Source organism: Ranitomeya imitator, chromosome 10, assembly GCF_032444005.1.
Source record: "Ranitomeya imitator isolate aRanImi1 chromosome 10, aRanImi1.pri, whole genome shotgun sequence".
Taxonomy (NCBI): domain Eukaryota; kingdom Metazoa; phylum Chordata; class Amphibia; order Anura; family Dendrobatidae; genus Ranitomeya; species Ranitomeya imitator.
Window position 1 is genome coordinate 95,612,271 of NC_091291.1, and position 26,022 is coordinate 95,638,292.

At 52.5% G+C, this 26,022-nt stretch overlaps 1 protein-coding gene across 3 annotated transcripts in view; it reads left to right on the forward strand.

The window, feature by feature from the left end:
• Window positions 1–26,022, forward strand: part of PRDM16 (PR/SET domain 16) — a 796,061-nt gene that overhangs the window by 159,952 nt on the left and 610,087 nt on the right. The window lies entirely within an intron of this gene.

Genomic DNA, 26,022 nt, shown 5'->3' on the forward strand with positions numbered 1-26,022 from the left:
CCGAGAACCAGCTGACGGTACTGGAACCCGGATGGGTAGCCGAAGGTCCAAGAGCCAATGGAACTACCGAGGACCAGCTGACGTTACTGGAACCCGGTTACTAAGCAGGAGGTACCCGTGCCTGAAAGCACTACCAAGGACCACCTGACGTTGGTGGAACTTGGATACCCAGAAGGAGGCACCTAAGCCAAAGGCTCTGCCCGGAACCAGCTGACGGTACTGGAACCAGGATGGGGAGCAGAAGGTACAAGAGCAAAAGACACTGCCGAGAACCAGCTGACGGTGCTGGAACCAGGTGGTGGACCCGAAGGCCCACAGGAGAGGAGAGAACAGCTAGGCCGCGAGGCAGCCGCAGTTACCGAACCCCAACAGTCCTACAGGGGGAGCTGGGCCTACTGGCACTACATAACCAGCCTTGACTACCAGTTCACGCAGCCCACATAGGAAGCTCCTAAACTGGAGGCACCCTGGAGTTGGCTAACTCGACCGCACCACGACGGGGCAAGCATAGGCGTCTCAGTGAAGTTGACACAACCCGGAAACAGCTGACGGTGCTGAAACCAGGCTTGGCACGAGGGAGTACCTGTGACAAGAACACTGCTGAGAACCAGCTGGCGGTGCTGGAACCCGGATGCGTTGCCCCAGTGTGCAAGAGCCAATGGCACGACCGAGGACCAGCTGACGGTGCTGGAACCCGGTTACTAAGCTGTAGGTGCCCGCGCTTAAAAGCACTACCAAGGACCGCCTGGCGTTGGCGGAACTCGGATACCCAGGAGGAGGCACCTAAGCCAAAGGCTCGGCCCGGAACCAGCTGACGGTGCTGGAACCAGGTGGTGGACCCCAAGGCCCACAGGAGAGGAGAGAACAGCTAGGCCGCGAGGCAGCCGCAGTTACCGAACCCCAACAGTCCTACAGGGGGAGCTGGGCCTACTGGCACTACAGAACCAGCCTTGACTACCAGTTCACGCAGCCCACATAGGAAGCTCCTAAACTGGAGGCACCCTGGAGTTGGCTAACCCGACCGCACCACGACGAGGCAAGCATAGGTGTCTCAGTGAGCTTGACACAACCCGGAAACAGCTGACGGTGCTGAAACCAGGCTTGGCACGAGGGAGTACCTGTGACAAAAACACTGCCGAGAACCAGCTGGCGGTGCTGGAACCCAGATGCGTTGCCCCAGTGTGCAAGAGCCAATGGCACGACCGAGGACCAGCTGACGGTGCTGGAACCCGGTTACTAAGCTGTAGGTGCCCGCGCTTAAAAGCACTACCAAGGACCGCCTGGCGTTGGCGGAACTCGGATACCCAGGAGGAGGCACCTAAGCCAAAGGCTCGGCCCGGAACCAGCTGACGGTGCTGGAACCAGGTGGTGGACCCGAAGGTCCACAGGAGAGGAGAGAACAGCTAGGCCGCGAGGCAGCCGCAGTTACCGAACCCCAACAGTCCTACAGGGGGAGCTGGGCCTACTACAGAACCAGCCTTGACTACCAGTTCACGCAGCCCACATAGGAAGCTCCTAAACTGGAGGCACCCTGGAGTTGGCTAACCCGACCGCACCACGACGAGGCAAGCATAGGTGTCTCAGTGAGCTTGACACAACCCGGGAAACAGCTGACGGTGCTGAAACCAGGCTTGGCACGAGGGAGTACCTGTGACAAAAACACTGCCGAGAACCAGCTGGCGGTGCTGGAACCCGGATGCGTTGCCCCAGTGTGCAAGAGCCAATGGCACGACCGAGGACCAGCTGACGGTGCTGGAACCCGGTTACTAAGCTGTAGGTGCCCGCGCTTAAAAGCACTACCAAGGACCGCCTGGCGTTGGCGGAACTCGGATACCCAGGAGGAGGCACCTAAGCCAAAGGCTCGGCCCGGAACCAGCTGACGGTGCTGGAACCAGGTGGGTGGACCCGAAGGTCCACAGGAGAGGAGAGAACAGCTAGGCCGCGAGGCAGCCGCAGTTACCGAACCCCAACAGTTCCTACAGGGGGAGCTGGGCCTACTGGCACTACAGAACCAGCCTTGACTACCAGTTCACGCAGCCCACATAGGAAGCTCCTAAACTGGAGGCACCCTGGAGTTGGCTAACCCGACCGCACCACGACGAGGCAAGCATAGGTGTCTCAGTGAGCTTGACACAACCCGGAAACAGCTGACGGTGCTGAAACCAGGCTTGGCACGAGGGAGTACCTGTGACAAAAAACACTGCCGAGAACCAGCTGGCGGTGCTGGAACCCGGATGCGTTGCCCCAGTGTGCAAGAGCCAATGGCACGACCGAGGACCAGCTGACGGTGCTGGAACCCGGTTACTAAGCTGTAGGTGCCCGCGCTTAAAAGCACTACCAAGGACCGCCTGGCGTTGGCGGAACTCGGATACCCAGGAGGAGGCACCTAAGCCAAAGGCTCGGCCCGGAACCAGCTGACGGTGCTGGAACCAGGTGGTGGACCCCAAGGCCCACAGGAGAGGAGAGAACAGCTAGGCCGCGAGGCAGCCGCAGTTACCGAACCCCAACAGTCCTACAGGGGGAGCTGGGCCTACTGGCACTACAGAACCAGCCTTGACTACCAGTTCACGCAGCCCACATAGGAAGCTCCTAAACTGGAGGCACCCTGGAGTTGGCTAACCCGACCGCACCACGACGAGGCAAGCATAGGTGTCTCAGTGAGCTTGACACAACCCGGAAACAGCTGACGGTGCTGAAACCAGGCTTGGCACGAGGGGAGTACCTGTGACAAAAACACTGCCGAGAACCAGCTGGCGGTGCTGGAACCCGGATGCGTTGCCCCAGTGTGCAAGAGCCAATGGCACGACCGAGGACCAGCTGACGGTGCTGGAACCCGGTTACTAAGCTGTAGGTGCCCGCGCTTAAAAGCACTACCAAGGACCGCTCCTGGCGTTGGCGGAACTCGGATACCCAGGAGGAGGCACCTAAGCCAAAGGCTCGGCCCGGAACCAGCTGACGGTGCTGGAACCAGGTGGTGGACCCCAAGGCCCACAGGAGAGGAGAGAACAGCTAGGCCGCGAGGCAGCCGCAGTTACCGAACCCCAACAGTCCTACAGGGGGAGCTGGGCCTACTGGCACTACAGAACCAGCCTTGACTACCAGTTCACGCAGCCCACATAGGAAGCTCCTAAACTGGAGGCACCCTGGAGTTGGCTAACTCGACCGCACCACGACGAGGCAAGCATAGGTGTCTCAGTGAGCTTGACACAACCCGGAAACAGCTGACGGTGCTGAAACCAGGCTTGGCACGAGGGAGTACCTGTGACAAAAACACTGCCGAGAACCAGCTGGCGGTGCTGGAACCCGGATGCGTTGCCCCAGTGTGCAAGAGCCAATGGCACGACCGAGGACCAGCTGACGGTGCTGGAACCCGGTTACTAAGCTGTAGGTGCCCGCGCTTAAAAGCACTACCAAGGACCGCCTGGCGTTGGCGGAACTCGGATACCCAGGAGGAGGCACCTAAGCCAAAGGCTCGGCCCGGAACCAGCTGACGGTGCTGGAACCAGGTGGTGGACCCCAAGGCCCACAGGAGAGGAGAGAACAGCTAGGCCGCGAGGCAGCCGCAGTTACCGAACCCCAACAGTCCTACAGGGGGAGCTGGGCCTACTGGCACTACAGAACCAGCCTTGACTACCAGTTCACGCAGCCCACATAGGAAGCTCCTAAACTGGAGGCACCCTGGAGTTGGCTAACCCGACCGCACCACGACGAGGCAAGCATAGGTGTCTCAGTGAGCTTGACACAACCCGGAAACAGCTGACGGTGCTGAAACCAGGCTTGGCACGAGGGAGTACCTGTGACAAAAACACTGCCGAGAACCAGCTGGCGGTGCTGGAACCCGGATGCGTTGCCCCAGTGTGCAAGAGCCAATGGCACGACCGAGGACCAGCTGACGGTGCTGGAACCCGGTTACTAAGCTGTAGGTGCCCGCGCTTAAAAGCACTACCAAGGACCGCCTGGCGTTGGCGGAACTCGGATACCCAGGAGGAGGCACCTAAGCCAAAGGCTCGGCCCGGAACCAGCTGACGGTGCTGGAACCAGGTGGTGGACCCCAAGGCCCACAGGAGAGGAGAGAACAGCTAGGCCGCGAGGCAGCCGCAGTTACCGAACCCCAACAGTCCTACAGGGGGAGCTGGGCCTACTGGCACTACAGAACCAGCCTTGACTACCAGTTCACGCAGCCCACATAGGAAGCTCCTAAACTGGAGGCACCCTGGAGTTGGCTAACCCGACCGCACCACGACGAGGCAAGCATAGGTGTCTCAGTGAGCTTGACACAACCCGGAAACAGCTGACGGTGCTGAAACCAGGCTTGGCACGAGGGAGTACCTGTGACAAAAACACTGCCGAGAACCAGCTGGCGGTGCTGGAACCCGGATGCGTTGCCCCAGTGTGCAAGAGCCAATGGCACGACCGAGGACCAGCTGACGGTGCTGGAACCCGGTTACTAAGCTGTAGGTGCCCGCGCTTAAAAGCACTACCAAGGACCGCCTGGCGTTGGCGGAACTCGGATACCCAGGAGGAGGCACCTAAGCCAAAGGCTCGGCCCGGAACCAGCTGACGGTGCTGGAACCAGGTGGTGGACCCGAAGGTCCACAGGAGAGGAGAGAACAGCTAGGCCGCGAGGCAGCCGCAGTTACCGAACCCCAACAGTCCTACAGGGGGAGCTGGGCCTACTGGCACTACAGAACCAGCCTTGACTACCAGTTCACGCAGCCCACATAGGAAGCTCCTAAACTGGAGGCACCCTGGAGTTGGCTAACTCGACCGCACCACGACGGGGCAAGCATAGGCGTCTCAGTGAAGTTGACACAACCCGGAAACAGCTGACGGTGCTGAAACCAGGCTTGGCACGAGGGAGTACCTGTGACAAGAACACTGCCGAGAACCAGCTGGCGGTGCTGGAACCCGGATGCGTTGCCTTGCCTATTAAAGATTGTCTTCCTAGAGCCCCAACTAGCGGTGTTGGAGCAAAGGGTAAGCAGGGGGAGATGAGTGTAGGCCGAAGCCTGCACTGGAGGCAGCTTTGTGTCTGCGTTGCGTTTGCAGGACACTTTGCCGGCTACACACTGGGGGAACAGCTGGCGTTGCTGAACCCCACTAACACAATGGCGTGTGTTTTTCTCTGTGCAGCTAGCACTTGCGGGCAAAAACTAGCGATGTTAGAGCCCGTGTTGAAGCAGGAGGAGGAGGAGAGGAGCAGAGTGTAGGCCGAAGCTTAGTTGAACCAATTTCAAAGGAAACCTTTAACCCCCCCCTCAGGTGTTACAAAGTACAAGAGACACACCTTGTGCAGTATTAATGCTGCACAAGTGAAAGGTTGCTCTATTAATTTGTCTACTTGCACACGCTGAATGAAAGACATACACAATTTACCCCATTCTACAGTCAAACTGTAGTGGATGCGTGACTTGGTTTTTTGATGAGACGCAGCACAGGTGTCCAAAATAACGCCTTGGTGCTTGGAGCAGCTTCCTGAGCGTTGTTATTTGCTGTACAGGAGTCTGCGCTCTTGTGTTATCCCTTGGCAATGCCCTGTTAGCGCTGCCCATCTTATGACATCATTTCATGTTGGCCGGTGCGGTTAACGATGGCCATAAATCCCAGACCCACAGTGTCTTTTCATAAAGCCACACTGCGGTGCTGGGATTCGTGGCCTTGAGCAGTAAATATTTTGGCCGCTCACACACGTCCTTACACCTGCTTCAGACTGGGCGGCCTCTGCTGATCCCTTCTTGCATGCCGCGGCCATGAGGCTGCACAGTCTGAAGAAGGCTGAAGGAGATGAGTTAAGACAGGCGAAGATATGCACTGCTCGTGCCCATCAATCACACCCTCGCAGTCAAAATAATTAAGACAACGAGGAGCATTTTATTCAGGCAGGGCGGACGAACAGGCGCAAGTAGCCAACCAATGATGTCAGAAGACGGGAAGCGCTACCAAGGGGGGTGCTGCGTATCATTAGAAAGGAAAGTCACACCTCAGGGACAGTGGAATGGTCTCAAAGAGACACATTTTGTACGTGTTGAGTTCCACGTGGGCAAGGAGAAAACATCAGCCACCTTGTACAAATGCAGCAGTACTGCTGTACAAGGTGGCTGTTATACATAGAAACACCTGGGGGTGGGGGCCAGGCTCCCTTCAATTTCAGTTCATGTGCCTGCGTGGCGTTTGCAGGTCACGTTGCAAGCTGCACAGCAGGGGAACAGCTGGCGGTGCTGAACCCCACTAACACATTGGCTGGTGTTTTTCTCTGTGCAGCTAGCATTTCCGGGCAAAAACTAGCGGTGTTTGAGCCCAGGGTCAGCAGGAGGAGGAGGAGAGGAGCAAAGTGTAGGCCGAAGCCTGCACTGGTGGCAGCTTTTGGTCGGTTGTGCCAGCGTGGCTTGTGCTGGACACGATGCCGGCTACACAGCGGGGGAACAGCTGGCGTTGCTGAACCCCACTAACACATTGGCTGGTGTTTTTCTCTGTGCAGCTAGCATTTCCGGGCAAAAACTAGCGGTGTTTGAGCCCAGGGTCAGCAGGAGGAGGAGGAGAGGAGCAAAGTGTAGGCCGAAGCCTGCACTGGTGGCAGCTTTTGGTCGGTTGTGCCAGCGTGGCTTGTGCTGGACACGATGCCGGCTACACAGCGGGGGAACAGCTGGCGTTGCTGAACCCCACTAACACATTGGCTGGTGTTTTTCTCTGTGCAGCTAGCATTTCCGGGCAAAACTAGCGTTGTTACAGCCCAGGGTCAGCAGGAGGAGGAGAGGAGCAGAGTGTAGGCCGAAGCCTAGTTGCACCAATTTCAAAGGTTACCTTTAACCCCCCCTCAGGTGTTACAAAGAACAAGAGCCACTCCTTCTGCAGCATTAATGCTGCACAAGTAAAAGGTTGCTCTATTAATTTGTCTACTTGCACAAGCTGAATGCAACACGTAGACTATTTAGCCCATTATACTGTTTAACAGTAGTGGAGGCGTGACTTGTCTTTTTAAAGAAAAGCAGCACAGGTGTCGAAAACACCTTTTTGCATGGGCGCAGCTTCCTGAGCGTTGTTAGTTGCTGTACAGGAGTCTGCGCTCTTGTGATCCTTTGGCCATGCGCTGTGAGCGCTTCCTGTCTTATGACCTCATTTCATGTTGGCCGTTGCGGTTAGCGATGGACATGAATCCCAGACCCACAGTGTGTTTTTAAAAAATCACACTGCGGTGCTGGGATTCGTGCCCTGGTGCAGTAAATATGTTTGCCGCTCACACATGTCCTTACACCTGCTTCAGACTGGACGGCCTCATCTGATCCCTTATCGCATGCCGCGGCCATGAGGCCGCACAGTCAGAAGAAGGCGGAAGGAGGGGAGTGAAAACAGGGGAACATATGCACTGCTCGTGCCCATCAATCACACCCTCGCAGTCAAAATATATGAGACAACGGGGGGCGTTGTGTCGGGCAGGGGGGACGCACAGGCACAGCCAGCCAACCAATGATGTCAGGAGACGGGCAGCGCTAACAATGGGGGTGCTGCGTGTCATTAAAAAGGAAAGTCACACCTCAGGGACATTGTAATGGTCTGTAATGAGACACATTTTGTACTTGTTGAGTTCCACGTGTGCAAGGAGAAAAAGTCAGCCACCTTGTACAAATGCAGCAGTACTGCTGTACAAGGTGGCTGTTATACATAGAAACACCTGGGGGGGTGGGGGGCAGGCTCCCTTCAATTTCAGTTCATGTGCCTGCGTGGCGTTTGCAGGTCACGTTGCAAGCTACACAGCAGGGGAACAGCTGGCGTTGCTGAACCCCACTGACACATTGACTGGTGTTTTTCTCTGTGCAGATTGCATGTCCGGGCAAAAACTAGCGGTGTTAGAGCCCAGGGTCAGCAGGAGGAGGAGGAGAGGAGCAAAGTGTAGGCCGAAGCCTGCACTGGTGGCAGCTTTTGTTCTGTTGTGCCAGCGTGGCTTGTGCTGGACACGTTGCCGACTACACAGCAGGGGAACAGCTGGCGGTGCTGAACCCCACTAACACATTGGCTGGTGTTTTTCTCTGTGCAGCTAGCATTTCCGGGCAAAAACTAGCGGTGTTTGAGCCCAGGGTCAGCAGGAGGAGTAGAGGAGCAGAGTGTAGGCCGAAGCCTAGTTGAACCAATTTCAAAGGTTACCTTTAACCCCCCCCTCAGGTGTTGCAAGGTACAAGAGCCACACCTTGAACAGCATTAATGATGCACAAGTCAAAGGTTGCTCTATTTAATTTTGCTCCTTGCACACGCTGAATTAAACACGTACACTATTTAGCCCATTATACTGTCAAACAGTTGTGGAGGCGTGACTTGTCTTTTTAACGAGACGCAGCACAGGTGTCAAAATTTGCACCTAGGTACTGGGCGCAGATTCCTGAGCGTTGTTATTTGCTGTACAGGAGTCTGCGCTCTTGTGTTATCCCTTGGCAATACCCTGTTAGTGCAGGCCGTCTCATGACCTCATTTCATGTTGGCCGGTGCGGTTAACGATGGCCATAAATCCCAGACCCACAGTGGCTTTTCCTAAAGTCACACTGCGGTGCTGGGATTCGTGGCCTTGTGCAGTAAATATGTTCGCCGCTCACACATGTCCTTACACCTGCTTCAGACTGGGCGGCCTCAGCTGATCCCTTATCGCATGCCGCGGCCATGAGGCCGCACAGTCAGAAGAAGGCGGAAGGAGGGGAGTGAAAACAGGGGAACATATGCACTGCTCGTGCCCATCAATCACACCCTCGCAGTCAAAATATATGAGACAACGGGGGGCGTTGTGTCGGGCAGGGGGGACGCACAGGCACAGCCAGCCAACCAATGATGTCAGGAGACGGGCAGCGCTAACAATGGGGGTGCTGCGTGTCATTAAAAAGGAAAGTCACACCTCAGGGACATTGTAATGGTCTGTAATGAGACACATTTTGTACTTGTTGAGTTCCACGTGTGCAAGGAGAAAAAGTCAGCCACCTTGTACAAATGCAGCAGTACTGCTGTACAAGGTGGCTGTTATACATAGAAACACCTGGGGGGGTGGGGGGCAGGCTCCCTTCAATTTCAGTTCATGTGCCTGCGTGGCGTTTGCAGGTCACGTTGCAAGCTACACAGCAGGGGAACAGCTGGCGTTGCTGAACCCCACTGACACATTGACTGGTGTTTTTCTCTGTGCAGATTGCATGTCCGGGCAAAAACTAGCGGTGTTAGAGCCCAGGGTCAGCAGGAGGAGGAGGAGAGGAGCAAAGTGTAGGCCGAAGCCTGCACTGGTGGCAGCTTTTGTTCTGTTGTGCCAGCGTGGCTTGTGCTGGACACGTTGCCGACTACACAGCAGGGGAACAGCTGGCGGTGCTGAACCCCACTAACACATTGGCTGGTGTTTTTCTCTGTGCAGCTAGCATTTCCGGGCAAAAACTAGCGGTGTTTGAGCCCAGGGTCAGCAGGAGGAGTAGAGGAGCAGAGTGTAGGCCGAAGCCTAGTTGAACCAATTTCAAAGGTTACCTTAAACCCCCCCCTCAGGTGTTGCAAGGTACAAGAGCCACACCTTGAACAGCATTAATGATGCACAAGTCAAAGGTTGCTCTATTTAATTTTGCTCCTTGCACACGCTGAATTAAACACGTACACTATTTAGCCCATTATACTGTCAAACAGTTGTGGAGGCGTGACTTGTCTTTTTAACGAGACGCAGCACAGGTGTCAAAATTTGCACCTAGGTACTGGGCGCAGATTCCTGAGCGTTGTTATTTGCTGTACAGGAGTCTGCGCTCTTGTGTTATCCCTTGGCAATACCCTGTTAGTGCAGGCCGTCTCATGACCTCATTTCATGTTGGCCGGTGCGGTTAACGATGGCCATAAATCCCAGACCCACAGTGGCTTTTCCTAAAGTCACACTGCGGTGCTGGGATTCGTGGCCTTGTGCAGTAAATATGTTCGCCGCTCACACATGTCCTTACACCTGCTTCAGACTGGGCGGCCTCAGCTGATCCCTTATCGCATGCCGCGGCCATGAGGCCGCACAGTCAGAAGAAGGCGGAAGGAGGGGAGTGAAAACAGGGGAACATATGCACTGCTCGTGCCCATCAATCACACCCTCGCAGTCAAAATATATGAGACAACGGGGGGCGTTGTGTCGGGCAGGGGGGACGCACAGGCACAGCCAGCCAACCAATGATGTCAGGAGACGGGCAGCGCTAACAATGGGGGTGCTGCGTGTCATTACAAAGGAAAGTCACACCTCAGGGACATTGTAATGGTCTCTAATGAGACACATTTTGTACGTGTTGAGTTCCACGTGGGCAAGGAGAAAAAGTCAGCCACCTCGTACAAATGCAGCAGTACTGCTGTACAAGGTGGCTGATATACATAGAAACACCTGTGGGTGGGGGGCAGGCTCCCTTCAATTTCAGTTCATGTGCCTGCGTGGCGTTTGCAGGTCACGTTGCAAGCTACACAGCAGGGGAACAGCTGGCGTTGCTGAACCCCACTAACACATTGGCTGGTGTTTTTCTCTGTGCAGCTAGCATGTCCGGGCAGAAACTGGCGTTGTTTGAGCCCAGGGTCAGCAGGAGGAGGAGAGGAGCAAAGTGTAGGCCGAAGCCTGCACTGGTGGCAGCTTTTGGTCGGTTGTGCCAGCGTGGCTTGTGCTGGACACGATGCCGGCTACACAGCGGGGGAACAGCAGGCGGTGCTGAACCCCACTAACACATTGGCTGGTGTTTTTCTCTGTGCAGCTAGCATGTCCGGGCAGAAACTGGCGTTGTTTGAGCCCAGGGTCAGCAGGAGGAGGAGAGGAGCAAAGTGTAGGCCGAAGCCTGCACTGGTGGCAGCTTTTGGTCGGTTGTGCCAGCGTGGCTTGTGCTGGACACGTTGCCGACTACACAGCAGGGGAACAGCTGGCGGTGCTGAACCCCACTAACACATTGGCTGGTGTTTTTCTCTGTGCAGCTAGCATTTCCGGGCAAAAACTAGCGGTGTTTGAGCCCAGGGTCAGCAGGAGGAGTAGAGGAGCAGAGTGTAGGCCGAAGCCTAGTTGAACCAATTTCAAAGGTTACCTTTAACCCCCCCCTCAGGTGTTGCAAGGTACAAGAGCCACACCTTGTGCAGCATTAATGCTGCACAAGTAAAAGGTTGCTCTATTTGTTTTGCTCCTTGCACACGCTGACTAAAACACGTACACTATTTAGCCCATTATACTGTCAAACAGTTGTGGAGGCGTGACTTGTCTTTTTAACGAGACGCAGCACAGGTGTCAAAATTTGCACCTAGGTACTGGGCGCAGATTCCTGAGCGTTGTTATTTGCTGTACAGGAGTCTGCGCTATTGTGATCCCTTGGCCATGCGCTGTGAGCGCTTCCTGTCTTCTGACCTCATTTCATGTCGGCCGTTGCGGTTAGCGATGGACATGAATCCCAGACCCACAGTGTGTTTTTAAAAAATCACACTGCGGTGCTGGGATTCGTGCCCTGGTGCACTAAATATGTTTGCCGCTCACACATGTCCTTACACCTGCTTCAGACTGGGCGGCCTCATCTGATCCCTTATCGCCTGCCGCGGCCATGAGGACACCCAGTCTGAAGAAGGCGGAAGGAGATGAGTGAACACAGGCAAACATATGCACTGCACATGCCCATCAATCACACCCTCGCTGTCCAAAAAAATAAGACACCGAGGGCCGTTGTTTCGAGCAGGGGAGATGCACAGGCGCAGCCAGCTAACCAATGATGTCAAAAGACGGGCAGCGCTAACAAGGGTGGTGCTGCGTGTCATTACAAAGGAAAGTCACACCTCAGGGACATTGTAATGGTCTCTAATGAGACACATTTTGTACGTGTTGAGTTCCACGTGGGCAAGGAGAAAAAGTCAGCCACCTCGTACAAATGCAGCAGTACTGCTGTACAAGGTGGCTGATATACATAGAAACACCTGTGGGTGGGGGGCAGGCTCCCTTCAATTTCAGTTCATGTGCCTGCGTGGCGTTTGCAGGTCACGTTGCAAGCTACACAGCAGGGGAACAGCTGGCGTTGCTGAACCCCACTGACACATTGACTGGTGTTTTTCTCTGTGCAGATTGCATGTCCGGGCAAAAACTAGCGGTGTTAGAGCCCAGGGTCAGCAGGAGGAGGAGGAGAGGAGCAAAGTGTAGGCCGAAGCCTGCACTGGTGGCAGCTTTTGGTCGGTTGTGCCAGCGTGGCTTGTGCTGGACACGATGCCGGCTACACAGCGGGGGAACAGCAGGCGGTGCTGAACCCCACTAACACATTGGCTGGTGTTTTTCTCTGTGCAGCTAGCATGTCCGGGCAGAAACTGGCGTTGTTTGAGCCCAGGGTCAGCAGGAGGAGGAGAGGAGCAGAGTGTAGGCCGAAGCCTAGTTGAACCAATTTCAAAGGTTACCTTTAACCCCCCCCTCAGGTGTTGCAAGGTACAAGAGCCACACCTTGTGCAGCATTAATGCTGCACAAGTAAAAGGTTGCTCTATTTGTTTTGCTCCTTGCACACGCTGACTAAAACACGTACACTATTTAGCCCATTATACTGTCAAACAGTTGTGGAGGCGTGACTTGTCTTTTTAACGAGACGCAGCACAGGTGTCAAAATTTGCACCTAGGTACTGGGCGCAGATTCCTGAGCGTTGTTATTTGCTGTACAGGAGTCTGCGCTATTGTGATCCCTTGGCCATGCGCTGTGAGCGCTTCCTGTCTTCTGACCTCATTTCATGTCGGCCGTTGCGGTTAGCGATGGACATGAATCCCAGACCCACAGTGTGTTTTTAAAAAATCACACTGCGGTGCTGGGATTCGTGCCCTGGTGCACTAAATATGTTTGCCGCTCACACATGTCCTTACACCTGCTTCAGACTGGGCGGCCTCATCTGATCCCTTATCGCCTGCCGCGGCCATGAGGACACCCAGTCTGAAGAAGGCGGAAGGAGATGAGTGAACACAGGCAAACATATGCACTGCACATGCCCATCAATCACACCCTCGCTGTCCAAAAAAATAAGACACCGAGGGCCGTTGTTTCGAGCAGGGGAGATGCACAGGCGCAGCCAGCTAACCAATGATGTCAAAAGACGGGCAGCGCTAACAAGGGTGGTGCTGCGTGTCATTACAAAGGAAAGTCACACCTCAGGGACATTGTAATGGTCTCTAATGAGACACATTTTGTACGTGTTGAGTTCCACGTGGGCAAGGAGAAAAAGTCAGCCACCTCGTACAAATGCAGCAGTACTGCTGTACAAGGTGGCTGATATACATAGAAACACCTGTGGGTGGGGGGCAGGCTCCCTTCAATTTCAGTTCATGTGCCTGCGTGGCGTTTGCAGGTCACGTTGCAAGCTACACAGCAGGGGAACAGCTGGCGTTGCTGAACCCCACTGACACATTGACTGGTGTTTTTCTCTGTGCAGATTGCATGTCCGGGCAAAAACTAGCGGTGTTAGAGCCCAGGGTCAGCAGGAGGAGGAGGAGAGGAGCAAAGTGTAGGCCGAAGCCTGCACTGGTGGCAGCTTTTGGTCGGTTGTGCCAGCGTGGCTTGTGCTGGACACGATGCCGGCTACACAGCGGGGGAACAGCAGGCGGTGCTGAACCCCACTAACACATTGGCTGGTGTTTTTCTCTGTGCAGCTAGCATGTCCGGGCAGAAACTGGCGTTGTTTGAGCCCAGGGTCAGCAGGAGGAGGAGAGGAGCAGAGTGTAGGCCGAAGCCTAGTTGAACCAATTTCAAAGGTTACCTTTAACCCCCCCCTCAGGTGTTGCAAGGTACAAGAGCCACACCTTGTGCAGCATTAATGCTGCACAAGTAAAAGGTTGCTCTATTTGTTTTGCTCCTTGCACACGCTGACTAAAACACGTACACTATTTAGCCCATTATACTGTCAAACAGTTGTGGAGGCGTGACTTGTCTTTTTAACGAGACGCAGCACAGGTGTCAAAATTTGCACCTAGGTACTGGGCGCAGATTCCTGAGCGTTGTTATTTGCTGTACAGGAGTCTGCGCTATTGTGATCCCTTGGCCATGCGCTGTGAGCGCTTCCTGTCTTCTGACCTCATTTCATGTCGGCCGTTGCGGTTAGCGATGGACATGAATCCCAGACCCACAGTGTGTTTTCAAACAATCACACTACGTGGCTGGGATTCGTGGCCTTGTGCAGTAAATAGGTTTGCCGCTTACACATGTCCTTACACCGGCTCCAGACTGGGCGGCCTCAGCTGATCCCTTATCGCCTACCACGGCCAGGAGGCCGCACAGTCTGAAGAAGGCGGAAGGAGATGAGTTAAGACAGGCGAACATATGCACTGCTCGTGCCCATAAACCACACCCTCGCTGACAAAATAAATATGACAACGAGGGGCGTTGTTTCTAGCAGGGCGGATGCACAGGCGCAGCCAGCTAACCATGATGACAAAAGACGGGAAACGCTACCAAGGGGGGTGCTGCGTATCATTACAAAGGAAAGTCACACCTCAGGGACAGTGGAATGGTCTCAATGAGACACATTTTGTACGTGTTGAGTTCCACGTGGGCAAGGAGAAAAAGTCAGCCACCTTGTACAAATGCAGCAGTACTGCTGTACTAGGTGGCTGTTATACATAGAAACACCTGGGGGGGTGGGGCCAGGTTCCCTTTTAATTTCAGTTCCTGTGCCTGCATGGCGTTTGCAGGTCACGTTGCCGGCTACACAGCAGGGGAACAGCTGGCGTTGCTGAACCCCACTAACACATTGGCTGGTGTTTTTCTCTGTGCAGCTAGCACTTCCGGGCAAAAACTAGCGGTGTTTGAGCCCAGGGTCAGCAGGAGGAGGAGAGGAGCAGAGTGTAGGCCGAAGCCTGCACTGGTGGCAGCTTTTGTTCTGTTGTGCCAGCGTGGCTTGTGCTGGACACGTTGCCGACTACACAGCAGGGGAACAGCTGGCGGTGCTGAACCCCACTGACACATCACCTAGTGTTTTTTTCTGTGTAGACAACACTTCCAGGTGGCAACTGACAGTGTTGAAACCCAGGGAATCAAAGAGGAGCAGAGTGTAGGCCGAAGCCTGCAGTGGAGCAAGTTGAAAGGGAACCTTTAACCCCCCCCCCCAGGCATTTGTTGCTGAAAGAGCCATCTTGTACAGCAGTAATACTGCACATGGAAAATGGTGGCTCCGAAAATTATGCTCCTTGCAAACGCTGAAGTACACACTCATATAATGTGTCCCCTCACACCGTCAAACCATCCCGGAAGTGGGACTTTCCTTTGTAATGTGACACAGCACAGCCGTCATTCCAACCCCCTTGGTGCCGGGCACCACCTCCTCAACGTTGTTTGGTTCTGTCACGGAGCCCGCACTGTAATGTTATCCCTTGGCCATGCACAGTTAGCGGTGCCCGTCTTCTGACATCATGTAGGTGTCAGGCTGGCAGTGCCTGTGCGTCCAAGCTGCCCGAGATCCAACCTTGCAGTGTCATCTAATGTAGTCCCACTGCGGGCCAGGGATCCATGGGCATGCGCAGTGCATATCATCGCCTCTCACTCACCTCCTTCCTGCTTCTTCAGACTGTGCGGCGTCACGGCCGTGGCATGCTATTAGGGATCAGCTGACGCCGCCTAGTCTGAAGAAGCGTGAAGAAGGGGAGTGAGAGGCTAGTATATGCACTGCGCATGGCCATGGATACCAGGCCCACTGTGGGATCACATTAGACGACACTGCGAGGTGTGATTTCGGGCAGCGTGGACGCACAGGCGCAGCCAGGACGACAACAAATGATGTCAGAGGACGGGCAGCGCAAACTGTGCATGGCCAAGGGATAACATAACAGCGCAGGGTCCATGACGGAATCAAACAACGCTAAGGAGGCAGCGCACGGTGCCAAGGGGGTAGCAATGACGGCTGTGCTGTGTCACATTACGAAGGAAAGTCCCACCTCCGGGACGGTTGGACGGTGTGAGGGGACACATTACATGAGTGTGTAGTTCAGCGTTTGCAAGGAGCATAATTTCAAGAGCGACCTTTCCCTTGTGCAGTATTAGTGCTGCACATGGTGGCTCTTTCAGTAACAAACGCCTAGGGGGGGGGGGGGACAGGTCCCCTTACATTTTAGTTGTGCCAGCGTGGCGGTCGCATGACACGTTGCCGGATACACAGCTGGGGATCAGCTGACGTTACTGAACCCCAATAACAGAGGAGCGACTGTTGACTGTGCACACAGCACTTCCAGGCACCAACTGGCGGTGTTAGAGCCCAGGGACAGCAGGAGGAGCAGATTGGAGGTATTGCCGCACACACAGCTGGGGATCAGCTGACGTTACTGAACCCCAATAACAGAGGAGCGACTGTTGACTGTGCACACAGCACTTCCAGGCACCAACTGGCGGTGTTAGAGCCCAGGGACAGCAGGAGGAGCAGAGGAACAGAGTGTAGGCCGAAGCCTGATTGGAGCAAGTTGAAAGGAAACCTTTAACCCCCCCCCCCCAAGACGTTTGTAGCTGAAAGAGCCATGTTGTGCAGCACTAAGGATGCAAAAGGAAAAGGTTGCTCTTTTAATTATGCTCCTTGCAAACACCGAAGTAAACACTAAAAATGTGTCCCTTTATACCGTTAAACCGTTCCGGAGGTGCGAATTTCCTTCGTAATGGGACACAGCACAGCTGTCATTCCTATCCCCTTGATGCCGTGCGCTGCCTCCTCAGCGTTGTTTTAAGCTGCCACGGAGCCTGCGCTGTTCTGTTAGCCCTTGGCCATGCCCAATTAGCGCTGCCTGTCTTCTGACATAATTTGGTGTCAGGCTGTCAGTGCCTGTGCGTCCACGCTGCTCCAGATCCCACCTCGCAGTCTCATCTAACGTAATCCCACTGCGGGCCTTGGAACCATGGGCATGCACAGTGCATAACCTCGACTCTCACTCCCCTCCTTCCCTCTTCTTCAGACTGTGCGGTGTCACGGCCGTGGCATGCTAGGGATCAGCTGACGGCGCACAGTCTAAAGAAGGCGGAGGGAAATGAGCGAGAGCCCGAGGGGAAGATATGCACTGCGCATGCCCATGGATCCCAGGCCCGCAGTGTGACTCAATCAGAAGACACTGCGAGGCGGGATCTCGGGCACCGCGGCCGCACAGGCGCAGCCAGCCTGACACCAAATTATGTCAGAAGACAGGCAGCGCAAATAGGGCATGCCCAAGGGATAACAGAACAGCGCAGGCTCCGTGACAGCTTAAAACAACGCTGAGGAGGCAGCGCATGGCACCAAGGGGGTAGGAATGACGGCTGTGCTGCGTCACATTACGAAGGAAAGTCCCAGCTCCGGGACGGTATAACGGTATCAGTGAACACATTTTATAAGTGTTAAGTTCTGCGTGTGCAAAGAGCTAAAAAAAAAGAGCTACCTTTTCCTTGTGCAGCATTACTGCTGCACAAGATGGCTCTTTCAGTAACAAACGACGGGGGGGGGGGGGGGGGGACAGGTTCCCTTACATTTAGGTTGTTGTGCCAGCGTGGCGGTCGCAGGACACATTGCCGGCTACACAGCTGGGGATCAGCTGACGTTACTGAAACCCAATAACACTGGGTCGTATGTTTTTACTGTGCAGCCTGCACTTCTGAGCCGCAACTGGCGGTGTTGGAGCCCAGGAATAGCAGTTCAGGTGGTAGAAAGATGAACACAGCAGGAGACCTGGATGACACCCAATTACTTAATCAGGCAGAGGAGTGGCAAATTCCTGCGAGATCCAGGCCTGGTTCATTTTCAGGAAAGTAAGCCGGTCAACGTTATCGGAGGATAGTCGCATGCGACGGTCTGTTAGTACACCACCTGCGGCACTAAAGACACGTTCCGATAAGACACTAGCCGCAGGGCAAGCCAGCACCTCCAATGCATACTGGCTTAGCTCTGGCCATGTATCCAGCTTAGAGACCCAAAACTTGAACGGGGAAGAGCCGTCTGGGAGTACAGTAAGAGGGCAAGCCATGTAGTCTGTCACCATCTGACGGAACCGTTGCCTCCTGCTGACTGGAGCCGCCGGTGATGGTGTAGACATTTGGGGCGGGCACACAAAAGTGTGCCAGAGTTGTGCCATACTGGGCTTGCCTTGGGCAGAGGCACTGCTTCTGCTCCCTCTTTGGGCAGAGCCTCCCCCACTGCCTCGACGCACTGAGCTGCTTTGTAAAGCACTAGCAGCACTCCTCTCAGTTGGACAGGAGAAGATGATGGAATTCACCAGTGTGTCGTGGTACTCCCGCAATTTACGCTCCCGGGTCAACGCAGGGATGAGGTTTTGGACGTTGTCCCGGTAGCGAGGATCGAGGAGGGTGAACACCCAATAATCAGGCATGTTGAGAATGTGGTCGATGCGGCGGTCGTTTCTCAGGCACTGCAGCATGAAATCCACCATGTGCTGCAGAGTGCCAACCGGCCCAGAAACGCTGTCCCCTGCTTGAGACATGATCTCTGCCCGCTCGTCATCACCCCACCCTCGCTGTACACACTGACCACTGGACAATTGTGTCGCTCCCTCCTCTGGACGGAGCTCTTCCTCCTCCATTGACTCCTCCTCATCCTCCTCACAAATTGGCCCCTGCGTACCCCTTTGTGAGGAACCACGTGGCGCTGACTCTCCAGAAGCTGATGGAAAAGGTGACTCCTCATCCTCCACCTCTTCCACCACATCATCCCTTAACCCTTGCAAAGTTTGCTGAAGCAGGCAGATAAGGGGGACAGTCATGCTGACTAGTGCATCATCTGCACTTGCCATCCGCGTGGAATAATCAAAAGGACGCAAAACCTGGCAGACGTCCTTCATAGTGGCCCACTCTGTGGTTGTGAAGTCTGATCGGCGCTGACTGCGACTTCTTTGCGCCTGATGCAGCTGGTACTCCATAACTGCTTGCTGCTGCTCACACAACCGCTCCAACATATGTAACGTGGAATTCCACCGGGTAGGTAGGTCACATATGATGCGGTGTTCCGGAAGGCGGAATCGGCGCTGCAGAGCAGCAATGCGGGATCTGGCCAAGCTGGAACGCCGCAAGTGAGCACACTCTAGGCGGACCTTGTGCAGCAGGGCATCAAGATCCGGATAGTCCCTCAGAAAACTCTGCACAACCAAATTGAGCACATGTGCCAGACATGGGATGTGAGTGAGGTTGCCAAGGGCCAAAGCTGCCACCAGATTTCGGCCATTGTCACACACTACCATGCCTGGCTGGAGATTCGCTGGCAGTAACCACACATCGCTCTCCTGCTTTATGGCATTCCAGAGCTCCTGCGCTGTGTGGCTTCGATGCCCCAATGAAACTAGTTTCAAGACGGCCTGCTGACGTTTGGCCACGGCTGTGCTCATGTCGGTCATAGGTAAACGTTCACGGGTCCATGTGGGGGTGGACTGTGACGGATCCTGCAGAGAGGAATCAGAGGAACTGGTGTAAGAGGAGGAGTCGATGCGTACAGACTGGATTCCTGCAATCCTTGGAGTGGGCAGGACACGTCCTGCGCCACTCGCACGATCTGTACCTGGCTCAACAACATTAACCCAATGGGCAGTGAGGGAAACATATCGCCCCTGTCCATGCTGACTGGTCCACGCATCGGTGGTGAGGTGGACCTTGCTACTGACGGCGTTCAGTAGCGCATGTTTTATGTTTGCCTCAACATGCCTGTGCAGGGCAGGGACAGCCTGCCTGCTGAAGTAAAAGCGGCTGGGCACCTTGTACTGTGGGACTGCCAATGCCATCAAGTCACGGAAGCTGTCAGTCTCCACCAGCCTGAACGAGAGCATTTCCAGGGACAACAGTTTGGCAATGCCTGCATTCAGAGCCTGTGCTCGGGGGTGGTTGGCCGAGAATGCCCGCCTTTTCTCCCATGCCTGTACTACCGATGGCTGTAGAGTAGACTGGGAGTGTGAGGATGACTGGGAAGGTGGTGCTGTGGGTGGAATTACACAAGGTCTCTGGGAGGAAGCCAAACCAGCTGTGCGTGAGCTGGAGGAAGAGGCAACACGAGCTGAAGAGGTGGTAGCTGCCGCTGTTGGTTGGCCTACATCTTCAGTGTGTTTCTGTAACTCCACCGCGTGCCTGGTCCGCACATGTTTCCACATATTTGTGGTATTGAGGTTGCTGACATTTTTCCCTCTTTTTACTTTATGATGACACAGCTTGCATTTGACAAAACAAATGTCATCTGCAACTGTGTCAAAAAAGGACCAGGCACTGCAAGTCTTGGGAGCGCCCTTTTTGGCTTTGGAAAGAGACAGGCTCCTAACGGGTGCCAAAGTGGAGGCTACAGGCTCCGCAGTCTTCCCCCTCCCTCTCCCTCTTTGGCCCGTAAGAGGAAGCTCTTCCTCTGAGCTGCTCCCACCACCTTCCTGTTCCTCACGCCACGATGGGTCAAGGACCTCATCATCTCCACTACCCTCTGCCACCAACTGCTCCTCCTGGGTAGTCTCAGCAGCACAGTACGCACGAGAAAGCGGCACCTGAGTTTCATCATCAGATGCGTACTGCGCTGTGGTCACCGGAGGCACTGGCCCACCTGCCTCTTCAGAGTCAGAGAGAAAAAGGTGTTGGGCATCACTGCACACTGCCTCTTCTTCCATTTCTCCAATGCTGCTTGGCTGGCCCCCTGTTTCCAAGCCAAGAGATTCAGAGAACAGAAGTAGAGACGGCTCCTGTCCTGGGCTCTCTGACTGCCTGGCCAATTTGGCAGGTGGTGAAGAGACAGATGGCTGCTCTCCAGTGCTCTGTGCCTGAGAGGATGTGGCACTAACTGAAGTCGATGCCGAGGCGTTAGCTGCCATCCACCCGACAACGGCTTCAATTTGGTCTTCACGCAGCAGCGGTGCACGGCGCTCTCCGACAAAGCTGCGCATGAAGGACTGTTCCCTGCTGAAACTGAGTGACGACGAGTCACCGGCGCCCGCAGCAGGCACAGAATCACCACGTCCTCTCCCTGCTCCTCTCCCTGCTCCGCGCCCACGCCCACGTGCCTTACTCCCTGCCCTCTTCATCTTGGTTGACAGATAAAGATAAGCAGAAAAGTACTAAGGCCTTAGTGTGCTTATTCCTGTAATGCTCCTCCTAACAGGTGTAAGAAACACTAATGTTGTAAATTGTGGACTAAACTTTATTATTTTTCAAATGTGGCCTACACAAGTGTAAGTTGTGTTTGGTGAACTTAACCTTTTTTTTGGTGCAGATCGGGCTACAGAGCTAGTTTAAATCACACGGAGACCGTGCAGACAGCCGTAAACGGCGCTGCAAGGCCAAGAAACCCTCCTCTAGGTTATCCTATATAGTGTTTTTCCACTATTTAGCTGGATACAAGTGGAAAGACACTAATAGGAATTTTTTTTTTCAAATTTTAAACTGGCTGCACTATTTGAAAAAAAGGAAATTGTTTTTCAAGGTATGAGGCAGTAACGCACCCTGAGCTGAATCCAACCGGCTATGGCTGCACACAGACTACAGGGCGAGCTGGGCTCACACGGAGACCGTGCAGACAGCCGTAAACGGCGCTGCAAGGCCAAAAAACCCTCCTCTAGGTTATCCTATATAGTGTTTTTCCACTATTTAGCTGGATACGAGTGGAAAGACACTAATAGGAATTTTTTTTTTCAAATTTTAAACAGGCTGCACTATTTGAAAAAAAGGAAAATTTTTCTCAAGGTATGAGCCAGTAACGAACCCTGAGCTGAATCCAACCGGCTATGGCTGCACACAGACTACAGGGCGAGCTGGGCTCACACGGAGACCGTGCAGACAGCCGTAAACGGCGCTGCAAGGCCAAAAAACCCTCCTCTAGGTTATCCTATATAGTGTTTTTCCACTATTTAGCTGGATACGAGTGGAAAGACACTAATAGGAATTTTTTTTTTCAAATTTTAAACAGGCTGCACTATTTGAAAAAAAGGAAAATTTTTCTCAAGGTATGAGCCAGTAACGAACCCTGAGCTGAATCCAACCGGCTATGGCTGCACACAGACTACAGGGCGAGCTGGGCTCACACGGAGACCGTGCAGACAGCCGTAAACGGCGCTGCAAGGCCAAAAAACCCTCCTCTAGGTTATCCTATATAGTGTTTTTCCACTATTTAGCTGGATACGAGTGGAAAGACACTAATAGGAATTTTTTTTTTCAAATTTTAAACAGGCTGCACTATTTGAAAAAAAGGAAAATTTTTCTCAAGGTATGAGCCAGTAACGAACCCTGAGCTGAATCCAACCGGCTATGGCTGCACACAGACTACAGGGCGAGCTGGGCTCACACGGAGACCGTGCAGACAGCCGTAAACGGCGCTGCAAGGCCCAAAAACCCCCCTCTAGGTTATCCTATGTAGTGTTTTTCCACAATAGAGCTGGAGACTGGTGGAAAAACACTAATAGGAAATTTGAGAAAAAATGTGCAGCAGGCTGCACTAAGAGCAAAAAAGAACAACTGTGTGAGGCAGTGTGAACCCCCCCTGAGCTGAATACAACCGGGTATATGGCTGCACACAGACTACAGAGTGAGCTGCACACACACACACACAGAGACCTTGCAGAACGCTGTTAAAACAGCGCTGCAAGGCAAGAGCAAGGTGAACAGTGAAGAACACACAGCGTTTTGCTAAATTAGCCTTTGGAAAGGAAAATAAAGCAATTAGCTAGCTCAACTGGCCCTCAGTTAGAACACAGCGTCCTGTCCCTAACTGAAATCACAGCAGAGTGAGCGCAAAATGGCGGCAGCGCTTTTTTATAGTGCAGAGTGACATCATTTCAGCAGCCAATCCAAGCCTTGCCAGTACTTACATGCCCACCATGCTAAACAGGATGTGCCCACACTTTCATTCATTCCTCATTGGCTGCTGCGTTCAATTTGAATTCTGGGAACTTCCGATTCCGGTATCCGATACGCGGGAAGTATCGGAATTCAGTATCGGAATTCCGATACCGCAAATATCGGCCGATACCCGATACTTGCGGTATCGGAATGCTCAACACTACTTATAGGTCGTACTGAACCCCATGAATCAATATAGGAAAAGTCACAAGTACACCAAGGCCTTAGTCACCAGTTCTGGGATCCAAGCAGTGCAATGCAGATCTCGTATTCTGTGTATGTGTATTTAGTGCACAGGTGACAACTACTACATTAGGGAGATCGATAACAGCAGCAGCGGGCCTGGTTGTCTTCCCTGGCACTGACTAATACTGCTACACCTGACCTTTCAGGACACCACTAGACAATCCTCCCTTGACCTTTATATGGGCTTTGGCCAGACAGCAAACATGTGAATTGGGTCATATGGAACAGATTTAGATACAAGCCCATATCATCCTACCAGAGGAATGTAAAGTCCTCGCCGATCCCTTCCGTAAATCTGCATCATGTGTATGAGATAATTCCCGGGGACAGAAGGGATTGCCAGACAATTCAAAGGACAATACGTCTGGTATCTCAAACTAAACAGACAGAACACTTTTTTCCCTCATTTTTTTCATGGTACTGACATTGAGTTGATTAATACAATGTTTTTCCATGATGTATTTAAAGAGAAATTCCACCCAAAGCTTATAGTCCATTCTAAGCTGTATTTACATAGTTTTTTCATTACTTAATTTACAATCTTTAGTTACTTCAATAGACAGGGAGTATTCACTGTTAGTGGTTTTTGGAGAAATAATGCCAAAATATTGCAAACTTTATATGACCAGGTGTGACAACATGCAATGCAATTTTGGATATGTCATACAGTTTTTTTGATTAGGCATGGGCTGATGTTGGTTCCCATATTCTTGTTGGAAGTATGTTGGCTGAAGATACAAGCTTTATAGGGTTATTCTCAAGTTTAAATGTTATCTCCTATCCAGGGGTTAAGGGATAACTTTCTGATCAGTAGGGTTTGACCGCCATGGCCTCCAATGATCCCGAGAACAAGGCTAAATGGGGCAGAGGTCGATCATGGTCACTGCCTCTCCATCCATCCTAAAAGGAGTGCCAAAGATCAGCCGAGTCCTGGGCTCTTCAATCTCCAACACACCCATTAAAAATGAATGGAGCGGTAGTGCGCATGGTCGATCTCCGCTACATTCAGCCAAGGCTCTTCAGAGCACCCATTCTCGTGATTGGAGAGGGCCACGGCAAACAGCCACCTAGTGATTAGAACGATATCAACAATTTTCTGGATAGGGGATAACTTTTAAACTTCATAACAAGCTTGTTATCCAGCATCTTGAATGCAAAACGATTGGGTGTATTAAGGTCTAGAAGTCACTAGAAGGTTTGGACACTACTATGCACATTGGATGGTCATCTGTTCCCACCAAAATTGGTGGGTTTAGCCAACATTCACCTAATGTGTATTGCCACCTTAATTTAACCCCCACCCCACCAAAAACTCCAGGGCTTCTCAGATGGCAGAAGTTTGGTGTTAATTCAAAGTCTGCATCCTTTATATCTAACCTACTGACATCTTCTTCAAGCCAAAGATCTTTGCTATGTCAACAAATTGGAAGCTGAAAGTCTACGAGAAATATTGGAATTAAGCCTTTGGTCTACAAAACCATTGAAACACATGGAGGCTGGTTTTCAGCAGTAACACCATTGTCAGGCTTGGCTTGGCTATCCTGCAACATCTGCTCTTTCACCAAAACACAACCCCATCTAAGTAAAGGAATTGAGAGTTTGTAAGTCTCTGCAAATAATGGGCCCTGTTCCCTGTAGAGTGACATCCATTAGCAAATGATTAATGTTGTTTATTAGGAAGATAATGGTTATTCCAGTAACTCATTTATGTCCTTAGGAAAATTGTGTGTCGGAGAAGCAAATTCTCCATGCTCACTGCTGTATCTCATAACAGTGGCATGCTCTTTGTGTGTTTTATTTTTTTTTTGAAGACTTCATACTTTGGCAGGGTTTCTCAGGACTTTCATTGCTTTTAGGCAAACACTAATATTTTTAGCTAGTTGAGTCACTGCCAGATTTGACAGTGAATAAGATCATTCCTCATTTTTGCTTAATATTGCCTGCATTTGGCCCTAGACAAAGATTTGGCCACAATGAAACGCAAGGTTCAATGTCCTTTACTAGGGGAATTTTTGTATTTTATTCTCACTCACTGTTCCCATGTTAGTAGACGTCAATACAATAAAACTTTACTTTGTTCAATATGAGAAATTCTCAGTTAATTTTAGTCAAATCTAGACAAATAACAAATATGAGAAATAAAATGCTGGATCTGTCTAATAAACTTGTAGTGCACCTGTCTGTTGGCTGGAAACAAAAGTGTTATTACTAGTGATGAGTGATTGGGCTGGGATGAGGCATCATCCGAACATGCTCGTGTGCTAACCGAGTGACTTCGGGGTGCTCGAAAAATATATTTGAGTCAACGGAGCTGCAAATCTCGCGGTTGTTCGACAGTAGCAACACATGCAGGGATTACCTAACAAACAGGTAGTTGCACGGGTAGTGGCTGTTGAACACTCGCCAGACATGCAGTCGTTGGGACTCAAACACATTTTTTAAGCACGCTGAAGTCACTCGGTTAGCACACAAGCATGCCTGGATGATGCCTTATCCGAAGACATTCGCTTATCACTAGTTACCAAATACATGGTACAGGGACCAGTGACCGACCTATCATACAACCAGGGTATGAGAACATTATGAGGTCACATGTGGGTGAGGTGCTTATTACTGAGCTTGGGGCAGACATAAACAGTAGCACCCCCTCTTCATCCCCAACTAATTTAAAGAGATGAGCAAATCTTTCAAAATTTCAAAATCGTAAAATTCAGCAAATTTTCAAAAAAATTACCACAAATCATGGGTACTACAATTGCCTTAAAAAAGACATATAAATAACATTCCGAGTCCCCCTAGGACTGTATCAAATCTCTGTAACACAAACTCTTACTTAATAGTAATGTCAAAGTGACCTCCACATATATGGCTATGGGTAAATAAATAGATGGTTACTGTTCTTCACTGCTGTGCTGTTACTCACTATCTGTTATGTTTATTCAGTGATTTATGGCTTTCTCTTCCAATCTCTATTGCTAAGCTGTGGAATTCACCCCAAAGTGGCTGCTG